At 41.7% G+C, this 15,494-nt stretch overlaps 1 pseudogene; it reads right to left on the bottom strand.

Moving 5' to 3' along the window:
• Positions 1-8,202: 8,202 nt before the first annotated feature.
• LOC100687730 lies at positions 8,203-11,720 on the bottom strand (annotated as a pseudogene).
• Between the last annotated feature and the right edge of the window lie 3,774 nt (positions 11,721-15,494).

Below are 15,494 nucleotides of genomic sequence, written 5' to 3'. Positions count from 1 at the left end.
TGGAATCTTTGGAGGACTTGAAAATCCTAGTCTGTTTGTTTCAGGATTGAGGATAGACAGGGCCTGATCAATGACAGCACGGTTGCTACTCCTTCTGGTGTTGGCAGTTGTAACGTGGGGCACCCAGCCTTTGGACTTTGCAGGGAAGAACTGACCTTCTCATTTTCAGAGGGATGCCAAGTACCCCAAGGAAAAGCCAGACTGAGGGACAAGTTGCATGAGCAGTGCGGTACCTGAAAGAACCACAAGGATATGTCCTGCCTGTACAAACTCACAGGAACCACATAGAGAGATGGCACCCTCCTGCAAATGCCCCTTCATCTGGAACACCTGCCTCTCTGCCATTCCCCTAATCTGGAGACTGGATCCAACAGATGGACCAGAGTGGACACTAAGAGCAGGTGTACAGTTCTCTTTAGAACTGTAGTACTCATGAGAAAACTGCCACACCTGCTTCACCTGCACGAGCATTGGCTAAGGGCAAAGAATGAATTGCAGGATGCACTAGTGCTCTGTGGGGACTGCCTGCCTCCCTTTCAATTTCTGCTTCCCCACACCTGCCACTCTGTGCAATGAGGAGGAGTGGTTGCTGCATCCAGATGTGGTTTGAGCTGGCCCAGGGAAAGGCGGAGGTTCTATGCTGTGACATTGCACCAAAGCTGTGCCTTGTAGGGCTGACCTCTCTTGCTCATCCTGCCCCCTGAGGCTGCTCAGCTAAACTATTTCTCCCTTCTTATACAGGGCTGCACCAGATCGTGCAGCTCCACATCTCCCAGACCTTTTTTTTTTTTTTTCTCTCCCAGACCTTTAGTTCCTGCTTGGTGGTGGGGCTCTGGCAGCCAATTCAAATAGACACTCCTGCTGCCCACACAGAATTCTCACAAAAGGGTATGTGATGGAAAGTAAATCTTCCTCCAACGACATGCTATATTTTAATGGTTCCTTGTTAAAAATGGGAGTGTTGCTCATAACTTTTTTCTGAAATTTTTTCAGATTTTAGAAGGAATTTAATATTTCTATTTCCTTTTTGATTGTTAATATTTAAAGCTTCTTTCTTAGTATACGTATTTCTGCCACAGAATTATTCAACATACAGTTGCTGGTATCCATTTCCCATCAAAATAATGCCTTGTACCTTTTCTCTTCAGGGCCCCTCGAGCTAGGATATCTGAGCATCAGGTCAACTAAATGTCTACTAAATGTCACCTTCCTATGAGTTTCAGTTCTAATCTTCCTGCCCTGTGCCCTGATCCATGCTCCTTAAATTCTTCTGATTTGGTGTCATTAGTCTTTTGTTCTTTTTTATAAAAAGATTTTAAAATTTATTTTAGAGAGAGAGAGAGTGAGTTTGTGAGCAGGAGGGGGAGAGGGGTAGAGAGAGAGAGGGAAGAAGCAGACTCCCTGCTGAGCCCACAGCCTGAAGCCTGAAGCCCCTCATTCTCAAGACCCTGATCATGACCTAAGCCAAAACCAAGAGTCTCATGCCTAACCAAATGAGCCACCCAGTTACCCCTATTTTTTGTTTGTTTTTCCCAGAAAGCATGCCCTTACTTGTTTTGCTGTTTTGGGTTTGGAGAAAAAATAATTTTTTGAATGAAAAATTGAAGTAAAAAAAAAATTGAAGTGAATTGTGATGTCTATTTAGGAAGGAAATTCAAGGGAAACTGGCTAATAGTGATCACATTTCTCCCTGAGGGTATGACATGGGCTTGACTGGGGGTCATAAAGGAGTACTTGGGGATGTTTTGCAGAAAGTTTTGTCTGAATGAGAGGGGAGGCCTTATGTCTAAAAAGGATCAGACTGGTTCACTCGGTTTCTTCTGACCAAACCCTTCATGGCTTCACCACAGGAGATTATGGATGGGTGTTCTAAGGCTCTCCTACAAACAGTCTACACTCTAGGAGTCCGGTTTGGATAATTCATTAGATGCCTGGTGATGACTGAAGACCTCAGCTCCAGGCTGAATGATAAATCTGAACCAATAGCCAACAATGAGTAAAGAAAAACCACCAACACATTCGATAAAGTGGGAGAAAACAAGAAACAACAGCAATAACAAAACAAATCAGAAAAAAAGGAACTCAGAGAAAATGAAGACAATGCAAATAACAAAAGAAAATATAAAAGAACAAACCCCAATGACCATTCAGCTTCTCAGACAGACTTGAAAGTATTGGATCCATTAAGCAAGAAAGGATGCTATGGAATGGGAACTGTCAGAGCCTATGAAATCCTCCAATGGGCGTTTGCAACATGATAAATGAAGTAAAGAACTCAATCGATTGTTTGGAAGACAAAGATGGAAAAATATACTAAGACATATTATAAAAAGATAAAGATATGGGAAATGGGAGAGAAATTATAAGAAAATTGGAAGGCCACTCCTGGAAGTACAGCACCCAGTAAGAAGTTCCAGGAATAAAGCAAAGAAAATATAAGGGAAGAGATTATCAGAGAAGTAGCGTAAGAAAAATCCTTAGAACTAGAAAAAAAAATGATGTGCAGATTAAAAGTGCTAAGTTGAGTGCCTAGCACCATGGATGAGAGAAGAAGCAATCATGCATGTATGTCATTGTGAATTTTCCAAACACTGATGATGGTGAGAAGACTGGGGAGAAAGAAAACAGCTCATTTACATAGGAATGGAAATTAGATTGACCAGACTTCTCTTTTCACCGAGCTATAGCTGACGTATAACATTATATTAGTTTCAGCTGTATGACATTTGTATATATTACAAAATGGTCACTACAATAAGCCTAGTTAACATCCATCACCACACATAGAAAGTTTTTTTCTTGTGATGAGAACTTTTAAGATTTACTCTCTTAGTTAACTTTCAAATATTTAATACTAACTATATAGTATTCCATCAGTGTACTTTTTAAAGAAGATTTTATTTATTTATTTATTTATTTATTTATTTATTTATTTATTTATGAGAAACACGGCGGGAGGGGGGGGGGGGCGGCGGGCAGAGACACAGGTAGAGGAGAAGCAGTTTCCATGCAGGGAGACAGACGTGGGACTCGATCCCGGGTCTTCAGGATCGCACTCTGGGCTGAAGGCAGCGCTAAACCGCTGAGCCACCCGGGCTGCCCCCACCAGTGTTCTTAATAATAATGCTGAATATTAGAAGATGATGAAGTTATGTGTTAAGATTCCTTTTTATGACCAAATAAAATGATGATGATGGTAAATGATAATTCCAATCTAAAGATGATAGCTGATATTTGACTGCTTACCAAATGTCAGGTACTATGCTAAATTCTTCGCATTGATCTTCTCATTAAATACAACAAATGTTCAAGATACCGTTCGTTATTATTCCCATTATAGCTATGGAGAAATTAAGATCAACAAGCTCAAGTAATTTATCAAAGGCCATGCAGAGAGTAAGCTTTGGAGGCAAAATGAGTTTCCAAAGAATTATGAAAATACCTGGATTATGCAGTAAACTGTTAATGTTGTATCTGGCATACAAGGCTAGAAGTTAAAACACAGTAGGAAAGAATTTTACAGATACTACTACATTTAAGAGGTGACAAAAATATCAGTCAGAAGTGGGAAGGGGAAAAAAAGTCAGCTTTCTAAAAAAGATTTATTTATTTATTTATTTATTTGAGAGAGAGAGTGAAAGAAAGCACGAGAAGAGGGAAGGGGCAGAGGGAGAAGAAGACTCCCTGATGAACAGGGAGCCTAGTACAGGGCTTGCTCCCAGGACCCTGGATCATGCCCTGAGCCCAAGGCAGCCCTTAACCAACTGAGCCACCCAGGCGCCCCAGAAGTCAGCTTTTCTAGCACTTCTTGTTGGCTCTGTCTTACCCCTATGCTACTAGATAAGCCTGATTGCGGTGTCTTTGGCATGAGGGAACTTAGCTGCCACTCCGCACCCGCTGTGATACCAGGCACACAAACAAATCCTACCAGTGAAGCCAGCTTTTTATGTTAAAATGTGTTCTGATGTGAACAGGAGAGTTTACACCTTGAGCCCCGCTTATCTTGTGAGGCAAAGAGGGAGTTCAGGGTGTTCCGGCCCCCAGGGAGAGGTGGGCATATCCCTGGAGGAAACAGAATCCAATTGACCTTTTTCCAAGTAGGACTGTGTTGGTAACACAGGCTCTGTGAAAAGTCTCAGAACAAAGGAGGCTCTTAGTAAGAGAGTGAGTCACCTTGGGTGCTGCTGTTGATAACCTGGGCTGATAATCACAGGATGGGGAGAATGAAAAAAATTCGGGGTGGGGTGGGGGTCACTTGAAAAACATACCACAGAAAATTAAGCAAATAAAAACTAGGGAATAACAGAACACTAAGACAAGGAAGCAAATCGTAGAATTATTTGGTTCACCAGTGAACAATACTGACATTGGCTATTTGTTCAACCAAAAACTGTGATAAAACCATATTGAGGGGCACCTGGGTGGTTCAGTGGTTGAGCGGCTGCCTTTGGCTCAGGAAGTGATCCCAGGGTCCTGGGATGGAGTCCCACATTGGCTCTTTAAATTCCCCATATTGAGAAGATGAAGAAGAGGCAGCAGAGATCAGGCTGTGTAAGAGAACTAACCTTACCAATGCCCTAAGTGGAAATCAAGAGCATCCTGTTTATAAGTGTGACACAAAAATACTTTTTTAAAAAAGATTTTATTTACTTATGCATGAAAGACACACACACACACACACACAGAGAGAGAGAGAGAGAGAGGCAGAGACACAGGCAGAGGGAGAAGCAGGCTCGATCCTGGACCCCAGGATCATGACCTGAGCCAAAGGCAGATGCTAAACTACTGAGCCATCCAGGTGCCCTGACACTAAAATACTTGAAGGCAAATACTTCTGAAGAAGGACAAGGCTGGGGGGGTGGGGGTGGGGAAGGCCAAGGAGAGAACTATCTCTTATATCACTATTTGTTAAATTAGGTACCTGTGTTATTCTATCAGTATTTTTTATAATAGAAAGTATTTTCACACATTTCAAAATTCAAATGGTGCAATAAAATGTCTGCCTTAAAAAAAAATAAAAAATAAAAAAATAAAATGTCTGCCTTTTCCCCTGCCCCCTTCCACCTTGTTCCCCTGTGCAAAAGCAACCAACATATTCCTATGTGTTCTTCCAAGGATAATTTGCTTATATTGTTGTTATTAAAATAGATATTAATTTAAAAGGCATTTAAAACAAGAAGAAATTCTGATGAGATGTGCACCCATAAAATAAATTTAATCTCACTGCAGTGAAGTGACTCTTGCTGCAAATTCATGGAATGTCATCATTCGTTGACACTATCATTAGTAGTCTATACTGTTGCTTTGATAACAATTTTTCTGGAAAAAATAATCACGTCATTGGGCTAAAACTCAACACATTTACAATAACTACAACTTCCCTTTCTTTCTCATAGGCATGGGCCCTACTTTTAATGTTCTTGTATTTGCTGCCACTTTTAAAAATGAACGATGCTGACTTCAAGCCAAATGTTCTGTCCTGAAGCTTGACAATAGATCCTTCTCCCAGAGCTAGTGGTGAGTTTAGCTGCTGGTTTACTTAGAATTACAGATATTGCTAAAGACAAGATGCGATTTGGGGGCAGCCTAACTTGTTATTAAGCATACTGTGTTTTGTCCAGTGCTTGCTAAACACTTTTCCCCTGGGCCCTAAGGATTCATTCTCAAGCATGCAGTCCAGCGGGGGCAGGAAAGGGGAGGAAAAACACCATCCCCAAGGCTGCCTCATTTAATTGTAGAGGAGGTGAGAGAGGCTCAGTCCTTAAAAGTCCTCATAACTCCATCATCCTCATGTCATTTACCATGTCCCTGACGAAGCAGGCTCCAGAGTGTCTGTTGAAATCTGTCACGTAGTCATTTGAACATCAAATTTTATTCACTGCCCACCATGAGTTGACTCTGGGCTATGTTCAGGAATTACAGAGAGGAGGAGTGAGGCAAGATGCTCTGTATTTTTCTGTGGTGCCAACTAACCAAAGGATTTGATAGAATCATAAATTTGGTCCCTTAGAAGTAATCTTTCCAGATGGGTCCCAGTGACATTAGGAAACTGGCCCAGAATCTCCCTGGTATTTGCAGAACTGAAAACCAGCTTCCAGCCTGGTTGGGGTCCCTGCAGTAGATTATTAGAAGTGTGAAAGAGGTGTAGACAATGATATTCTGCACCCCTTTTCATAGTAAGGTTCCGGAAACATGGCTAAAGGGATGTCTTGACTTTTCACAGAAGGAAAAACTCACTAAGCAGCCCCGCCAAGGACAAGGGAACTGTCCCCAAGGGCAGGGGACCTCCCTGACGGATCCGGCCACCAGTTTAAGCCACGGCAGTAAACAAAACAAAACAAAAGAAACCTCAGTAAGTGTTGGATAGGCAGCAGAAACACTGAGGGCAGAAAACAGGGAGTAAAACCAACCAGAAATAAAGTGAAAAGTCCTTAATGACACCGATAGTCAAGGTGGAAAAAAGAAGGGGCAGTCTGCGGAAAGAAAGGACGGGAGGCTGACGCTGTGCTAAGGCTGCGCTCTTAGAAGGAAGGTCACAGGAACCGCTGTGTTCCAGACTTCTAAGAGAAAAGGAAGCACGCATTCTGGAGGGAAAGTGTGCACTGTGTGATATATTCCAGACAGGCTCTTTTCTAGCTTGTCAAAGCTTCTGAGCCACAAGGAATAAAGCAAGCAATCTTTCACAAGGAAATGGTAGCTGAATTACACTTTTTGAAAGAGAGAGAAATAAAATACATCTCACACCATTTCCAGAAGAATTAGGAGCCTGAAACACGAAAACCCAAATTAACACTAGAGCATATTTGTTAGGTCAGGATTGATGCTGATTCAGTCACAGGATGAAGGTGGAGGAAACAGAACCGAAAGAGGAGGAAATAGGAAGGCGGGAAGGGGGTGGGTAGGGGCTAAGGATTAAATAAACAGAAGGGTGGAGAAAGGAAAGGAAAGGTGGAAAGGGGAGTGAGATTTTTTTTTTTTTTTTTTTTTTTTTTTTTATGATAGTCACACAGAGAGAGAGAGAGAGAGAGAGAGAGGCAGAGACACAGGCAGAGGGAGAAGCAGGCTCCATGCAGGAAGCCCGACGTGGGATTCGATCCCGGGTCTCCAGGATCGCGCCCCGGGCCAAAGGCAGGCGCTAAACCGCTGAGCCACCCAGGGTTCCCAGGGAGTGAGATTTCAAAAGAATAACGTGAAGATTCCTCATGTTGACCACTCACCCTCCCTCACCCAACCCCATAGCTGTGGGGGGCACAGGGTTTCTGGGTTTACCATGACACATGCAGGTGAAATGAGTCCTCCCCCTAGCGCCCTCCCCCACCCCTCAAGAGATGGTGAAAATCTCTAATTTCTTTAGCCAGTGCCCACCTCCCCAGATTTCAAGTGCACTTTTCTTCGAGCTCTTGGACCTAAAGAGTATGTCCTAACGATGTACCTTTCACACACTTTTAAGTTAACATCTACTTCTTTTTGTCATAAGATTAAATAAAGGATAGAATCCTGCAAAGGATAGAATCTCCAGGGTATACATTTAATATATGAATCTTAAATATATATATTGTTAAAGCTTTTATCTATTTATTCATGAAATACACAGAGATTGAGGCAGAGACACAGGCAGAGGGAGAAGCAGGCTCCCTGCGGGGAGCCTGATGTGGGAATGGATCCCAGGACCCTGGGATTGGGGTGGGGGGTGCACTGGGCTGAAGGCAGATGCTCAACCACTGACCCACCCAGGTGCCCCTCTTAAATATATTTTTGTCAAAGCACTGTAGTCACAGATTGAGCCTATTCAATTTATGGAAATGCTTGGGTACAGTCTAGTCGGCAGTGCCAGTCCTCCTGGCCAAACCCAACCACCAGACCTGACTTCCTTTTTCACAGAAGTCACTGCATTTAAAATTCAAATAGGGGCCTCTGGGTGGTCCAGCAGGTTAAGTGGCTGCCTTCTGCTCAGGTCATGATCCCGGGGCCCTGGGAATGAGCCCCGCATCAGAGTCTCTGCTCAGTGGGGAAACTGCTTCACCCTCTCCCTCTGCTTTCTGCTCTGCCTACTTGTGCTCTCTCTCTCTCTGTCAAATTAATAAATAAAATCTTAAAAAAAATAAAATTCAAATAAATATGTTATACATGCTTCTTTACAAGCACACCACTATGTAGAAAAGGTAGGGTCTCCTCCAGTCTCCTCCAGAAGCGACATGTTCTTTATGTGTCCAGTTTTCGGATGCCCCGGAGGTATTTGTGTGCCGGCACAATTCTCTTTGGAAGGTTTGGGATGTGTGAGAGGTGATCCTTTTCTACAGGAGAAAGAGGAACGGCAGATGGCAAGCTTCTCGGAGAGATTCGTGTTAGGAAGGAGTTCATAAGGAAGGAGAGGGTCTGAATCCTGTCTGCTCTCCAAAATCCCTTGGTACCACCTGGGAGCCTGAGTTCCCGGTTTTAATGACGGCCACTCTACTGCCTCATCTGTCACTTTGCCATGTTGTGTTCCTCTTTGTCTTTGACAAAGTGGTGGTCATCACTGTTCTCCACTTCCAGAAATGCTGGGTTGTTTCTCCTGCCTCAACCACTTCTGGGAATGTTCTCCCCACCTCCTTGCTTTGAACCCTTCTCATGTCTCCTGGGAGTGCCTCCCTCCACATGACTTTTTATTCCCTTACAATCCAGGATGTGGAACTGATTATCATTTTTCATTGTCACCCCACCCTCTCATAAAAACCTCTGCTGTGTGGCTGACAGTATTATACTGTGGAACAATCTCTATTATGCCAAATGGTTTTTCAGCATCTAGTGACATGGTGACATATTTCCCCTTTAATATCTCACTGTACTGAATTATAGTAATAGATAGCTTAATGCTGAATCCTCTTTCCATTTCTGGAATAAACCCATAATATGTTATTCTTCTAATTCACGGCTGGACCAGTTTGCTAGTATTTTATTGAGATACTTTTTCACCATATTCTTAAGTAGAATTGACCAATTACTTTCTTCTAATTTAGTAATTTTGGCATCAGATTTATGCCACAATCATAAATGAGTTGGGGAGAAGTCTACCCTTTTCTCTGCTGTAGACAATTTATGTAACATGGAAAATCTCTCCTTGTTTTATTTTTTTTAAGATTTTATTTATTTATTCATAAGAGACACAGAGAGAGGCAGAGGGAGAAGCAGAGGGAAAAGCAGTCTCCATGCAGAGAGCCTGATATGGGACTCCATCCTGGGACTTGATCCTGGGACTCCGGGATCTCGTCCCTGGGCCAAAGGCAGGCGCTAAACTGCTGAGCCACCCAGGGATCCCCTCTTGCCTTGTTTTAATCACTTACCCCAAGTACCTTGTTTAGTGTAGGTGGGTTTTCCTTTTCTTTTTTGGCTTGTGAAGGGTTTTTTTGTTTGTTTAATACATCTGAAAAGTATACATATACCAAGAATTGAAGCATGAGAAAATATTGGTTCAACACTAATGAATCTACAAGAATTAGGATTTGGGAAAGGTAGAGAAGATTATCTAAACATTTTTAAAAATTGGAAACTGCAACCAAAATAAGTGGATAAAATCCCTATGAACACTTATGAAGAGTCTTCATAAGACCCCATGATTTTTTAATTAAACTAGAAAGCCTTAACTAGCTACTCTAGGTTTCCTCATATGCGAAACAGAAATAAGGGGATTCCCCTGATTAATCCCCACATTGTTAAATGTTCTCCCCACCCCCACCCCCACCTCCAGCTTCTTGAAACATGTCTCCATCCTCCCAGCTTGAAAGAGGATAGACATCTGTCTCCTAGGGCCACCCCTCACATTTCCTCGATTTATCAGGTCTTCAGCTGTATTCTAGGAACGCCGTATCATACACTATTAAGCTGGACATCTATGCAAGCATATAAGACAATGACTGACAGGGAAAAATGTTTTTTTTTAAGATTTATTTATTCATTCGTGATAGACATAGAGAGAGAGAGAGAGAGGCAGACACAGGCAGAGGGAGAAGCAGGCTCCATGCCGGGAGCCCCACGCCGGACTCGATCTCGGGACTCCAGGATCGCGCCCTGGGCCAAAGGCAGGCGCCAAACCGCTGAGCCACCCAGGGATCCCCGGAAAAATGTTTTTTAATTGCACACTCAATACATTTGATGTATTTCAAAAGGTGCAATCCTTTTCTTCATTTATCAGTGACAGAAGTTAGAAATTAACTTCAAAAAAATTCATTAAATGGAAAGCAAATTTCCTTGAAAGTCACAGTCACATATACATAGTGCATCCTAGAAAAGAGAAGGGACAAGACAGACTCCACCCACTTTCACAAGTTTCATCAAAGAGTGGACCTACTCAAGGGTGGAGAGAAAAAGCAACTTTCAAAAAGGAGTATGTTATTAAATGAGGCATTTACTATACTCCTTTGTAAGAGCACCAAGTAGGGAACACATTTTCTAAACTAGATCTAGGAAATGGAATGTGCAATCAATCTGTCCTTCCCTTAAGGGCTGTCCAATGGTTAATGAATTTAAAAAACATGACTAAATAAAAATAAATAATAAAAATAAATAAATCTCACACACACTCCCTGCATATACATACCTCTAAAGAAAAAAAAAAAAAAGGAAAAAAACTCCGTAAATGTCCCGGATCATTCTCCAGGGTAGATAGAGCCTGGGAGCAGCTTCAACAACTAAAATTAGTCTGTTACAGAGTCATCACAAGCATGCCTTTCTTTAAAAAAAATTTTTTTTGAAACAACAAAACAAAACTTAGTAGTAATCACTTTTCTGACAATACAGTTATTTAAAGTAACTAGTACTAAGAGAGGGAAGGGGATCATACCTAGGGGCCTTGTCTCACACAAGTACATGTGGGTAGGTACAAGGCACTTGTCATTCTTAGAAAGATGAATTTTAATCTTTAAACTTTAGTTTGATTTAACATTGTTTTAGTACGATGCTGACACCAGCTGTGTGGAAAGGGCTCTGGAAAGATTCGTAACAGCAGATACCTGTGGCTCTTCCTCAGTTCTGGAAGCTCCAGGGCAGCCATTATTGCTTCATCAAATACATTCTTGAGGCCTTTCTGCGTGAGTGCAGAACACTCCACATACTTGACTGCCTTCTGGTCATGCACCAGATCTTCAGAAGTCTCTGGAGTGATAGGCTTCTGTTTGTTCTTGGCAAGTTTCTCAATTGTAGAGGGGTCATCATGGAGATCAATTTGAGTCCCAACAAGCAAGTAGGAGTCCTGTTTTTTGTTTTTTAAAGATGTTATTTATTTATACATGAGAGACATACAGAGAGAGGCAGAGACATAGGCAGAGGGAGAAGCAGGCTCCCTTGGGGATTCTGATGTGGGACCCAATTCCAGGACCTAGGGATCCTGACCTGAGCGGAAGGCAGATGCTCAACCACTGAGCCACCCAGGTGCGCTGAGAAAGGAGTCTTTGGGCAGTGGTGAGTTATCTCAGGCACCCACTTTTCCTTTACATTTTCAAATAAGGATGGAGAGACCACTGAAAAACAGACTAGAAATTCATCTGTTTGTGGGTAACTCAGTGGTCATAACCGGCATAGTCCTCTTACCCTGCAGTATCTCTGCCAATCATAACTGCGATTGCCTAGTTGACAAAAATGGTTGGTACATACTCAGATAGAAATTTGTTTGTTGTGTAGGATATCAGGAAGTATGTTCTACCAACAGCACCAGCAGCCACAACCACTCACTTCATTGTCTGCATTGCTGAAACAGTTTTGTATCCACTTTAAAGTTTTCAAATTCGGTGATGACTTCAGCTTCTCTGTTGGGGTGTTGGCCACATTTTAGGGTAAATCTATGACTGTCCTTTCTTTTCTGGTTGTTTTCTTCCTCAAGCCGATTTGTATCATCTATATTGCCCTGGAAAACAATCCATTTCCTATAGTTTTCCAGATCTATTCATATAAAGTTTCATGTAACTGATTTATCTTTTTCTTTCTTTTTAAAAGATTTTATTTATTTATTCATGAGAGACACAGAGAGAGAGAGGCAGAGACATAGGCAGAGGGTGAAACAGGCTCCTTGTGGGGAACCCGATATGGGACTTGATCCCGGGACTCCGGGATCACGCTCGGAGCCAAAGGCAGACACTCAACAGCTGAGCCACCCAGGTGCCGCTAATTTCTCTTTTTCAAACTCTTCCATGTTTGCAATTGTTTCTTTTTTGCTGATCCCAAGCGTGTATGCGTATTCTCTTTTTTCTTGATGAGACTTGCCAAAATATTTTAAAATTTTAATTAATTTGTAATTTAAAAATTTGAGAGGTGTTGCTATTGTCAGGAAATAGTTGGCACTCTCAAATCGGATAATTTGAGAGCAGTTTAACAAAGAACTCTTACAGAACATGAGAGACTCCTAACTCTGGGAAACGAACAAGGGGTGGTGGAAAGGGAGGTGGACAGGGGGTGGGGTGACTGGGTGACGGGCACTGAGGGGGGCACTTGACAGGATGAGCACTGGGTGTTATGCTATATGTTGGCAAATTGAACTCCAATAAAAAAAAATCAAAACAAAACAAAACAAAAACCAAAGTACTCTTTACAAAGGTGTGGTCGGGGTACAGGGAAATGACAGGGTTTAGCAGTGGGATGGCATTATCACTCCGAGACAGGAAGAGGTGAGGGAAGAAAGCAGTGACCAAAACCTAGAAGAATAGAGCCCTGGGGAGGCTGCTTTGGGAGGAGCTCTGATTTGACAATGAAACACAGGCAGACACAGCCCACAGAAAGGGAGATGAGTGGAATAAAGGAATAAATGTTTGAATCTGATTCTCCTTTCCCTCTCAACTCCAGCTGGCGCTCCCCAGCGGCCAAGTCCAATTGAGACCCCTGGATATGCTACATAGAGATCAGTATCTCAGAACACAGGATCAGGTCAAGAAGGTGAAGGCTTTTGAGGGACAAAAGAAAGATGTCCAGTGCAGGGTGTCTTCTTAAAGAACAAGCATTTAGTTTGACGGTCTATGTTAATTTTGGTTTCCTATTTCATTTTCTCTCTTTGTCTCTTCCTCTCTCTTTTTTTTTTTCCTTTATGGGTTTTTGTGGTTTTCTTGCCCTTTATGTTTATGAATTCCTTTCTTTCAGTTTCTTTGCTTTGACTCACTCGCTCTTTTTACAGATTATTGAGTTTATTATTTTCAGTCTTTTTTTGTCTTAATAAATTCATGTAATACCAAAACTTTCCTTTAAGTATAACTAGATTATATCACAGGTTTTTAGAGACCATGCTCTTATTTTTAATACAATAATTTTTAGTTTTCCTTCTTTTTTTTTTTTTTTTTTGGCCCTTAGTCTAGGAATTATTTAGAAAATGGCTTTTTTACCCTGTATAATTCTGTTTACTTAAGTCCAAAAAAATAAGCAAAACTGATCCATGGTTAGTAGAAGTTAGTATATTGGCTAACTTTGGGAAAGAGGGAAATTGAGAAAGGGGAAATGATGAGGGCTTCTGGAATGCTGATAATTTTCTATCTTGACCCCCTTGGTGATTACATGGGTGTGTGTTCACTTTGTGAAAATGCATTGAGAGTACGTTAGTCAGCTTAGGTTACCATAACAAAGTATCATAGACTTAACAGCTTAAACAATGAAACTTATTTTCTCATAGTTCTGGGGGCTAGGACATCTAAGTTCAAGGTGCCAGCCAGTCTGAGGGCTCTCTTCCTAGCTTGCAGTTGGCAGCTTTCTTCCTATATTCTCATATGGCAGAAGGGCAGAGGGGAAAGCACTCTGGTGTCTCTTCCTCCTCTTATAAAACCCCAGCCTTATGGGATTAAGGTCCCATGCTTATGGCCTCATTTAACCATTATCATCTTCTTACAGGCCATATCTCCAAACACAGTCACATTAGGGATTAGGGCTTCAACATGAATTTGGGAGATAAGGCCGGGGGGGGGGGAGGAACAATTCAGTCCATAGCAGAGCTCTTCACTTATGATTTCTATGTTTTTTTGAATGCATGGTACACTTCAATTTTAAAATGTGTATTCAGTAAAAGAAAATGAAAGAGAACATGATGAAGATTAGATATCCAAGTTCCATGGTCACAACTGCACTTGGGGCACATAGATCACATAACCGACTTACACAGAGATGGACTACTGCTCATAACCAGTGTGAAAATCTCAGTCAGGTCTCCAGGCCTGGGCTTTTTGCCTGACTGACCATGGTGGACACACCCTATCCCAGATTAGTAACAAAGTACTCAACTGTCGCTGTGTAGAATGCTGTACCTCATTGCCCTCCAAGGTTTTCTCCTCCATTGAGCTGATGATCTAATAGACAGACCATGACCTGTACTTAGTATGTAAGTGGTTGTTGATCTGGTAGTGGCAGCTCTACACCACATCCCACATGGGCTCCTCTTTTTCCTCAGTCCTGCAGCTCAGAACTGAGCATGTTGGTAGCACAAAACATGGAGTATCACCAGGAAAATGCAGGCTTGTTGCGGGGGCTCCAGGGCAGGGTTGGCTAGGGAGAAAGAAAGGAGGAAGAAAACAAAGGAGTTGAAAAGCGTTTTAAAGTATCAAAGTGCAAAGATTTTTAAAAGTTTTATTTGGTTATTAATTTATAATTATATTGCACTTTTATCATTAAATGTGACCTAAAAATTTCTGTTCTTTGCAATTTGTCAATATTCCCTTTGTAACCTAATATATAGTCAAAATTTGCTAATGTTCCATCTTAGCATGAAAAAAATGCATATTAATTCAACAAATATTTATTGAGGGCCTAATATGTGCCAGATACTGTTCCAAATTCTTAGGATCCATCAGTGAACAAAACAAAGATCCTGCCAAGAGGAAACAAATGGTAAGCAATATTTAAAATGAATAAGCAAATTATAAAATAATGATATATGTGCTATGGAAAGTGACCAATGTTTTCTTTTTTTTATATATAAATTTATTTTTTATTGGTGTTCAATTTGCCAACATATAGAATAACACCCAGTGCTCATCCCATCAAGTGCCCACCTCAAATGTTTTCTAAAATAATAGTCCACGGTAAGTGGAATTAGGACTATAATTTAATTGGGTGGTCAAGATAGGCCTCATTGAAAAGGTGATGTGGAATGTGAGGGTAGAGGAGGTAGGTAACTGTGTGTGTATGCATGTATTTGCACTTCCTGCGAGAGCTTTGTAGGGCCATGTAGGGCTGGGTAGGACCTTGACTCTTAGTGAAGTGGATTTGGACAGAGGAGTGCCATGATATCATTTAGTTTTTAAGTGCTCACACTGATAACTTTGTGAGGAATTGACTGTAGGGAGCCAAGAGTGGAAGTAGGGAGGTGGCTAGGAGGTTACTGCCGTTGTTCAGGTAGGAGATGATGGTGATTTGGATCGCCAGCGGTAGAGGTGGGAAGTGATTGGATTTGGGATGTATTTTGAAGGCAGAGCCAACTGGATTTCCTGACAGATTAGTGATAGGGAATCAAAGATTGGAGTCCAGGATCATGCCAAGATTTTGGCTTGTGT

The sequence above is a fragment of the Canis lupus genome, chromosome 23 (genome assembly GCF_011100685.1).
Source record: "Canis lupus familiaris isolate Mischka breed German Shepherd chromosome 23, alternate assembly UU_Cfam_GSD_1.0, whole genome shotgun sequence".
Taxonomy (NCBI): Eukaryota; Metazoa; Chordata; class Mammalia; order Carnivora; family Canidae; genus Canis; species Canis lupus.
The sequence above is the reverse complement of the archived record's forward strand: the minus strand, read 5'-3'. Positions and strand labels throughout refer to the sequence as shown.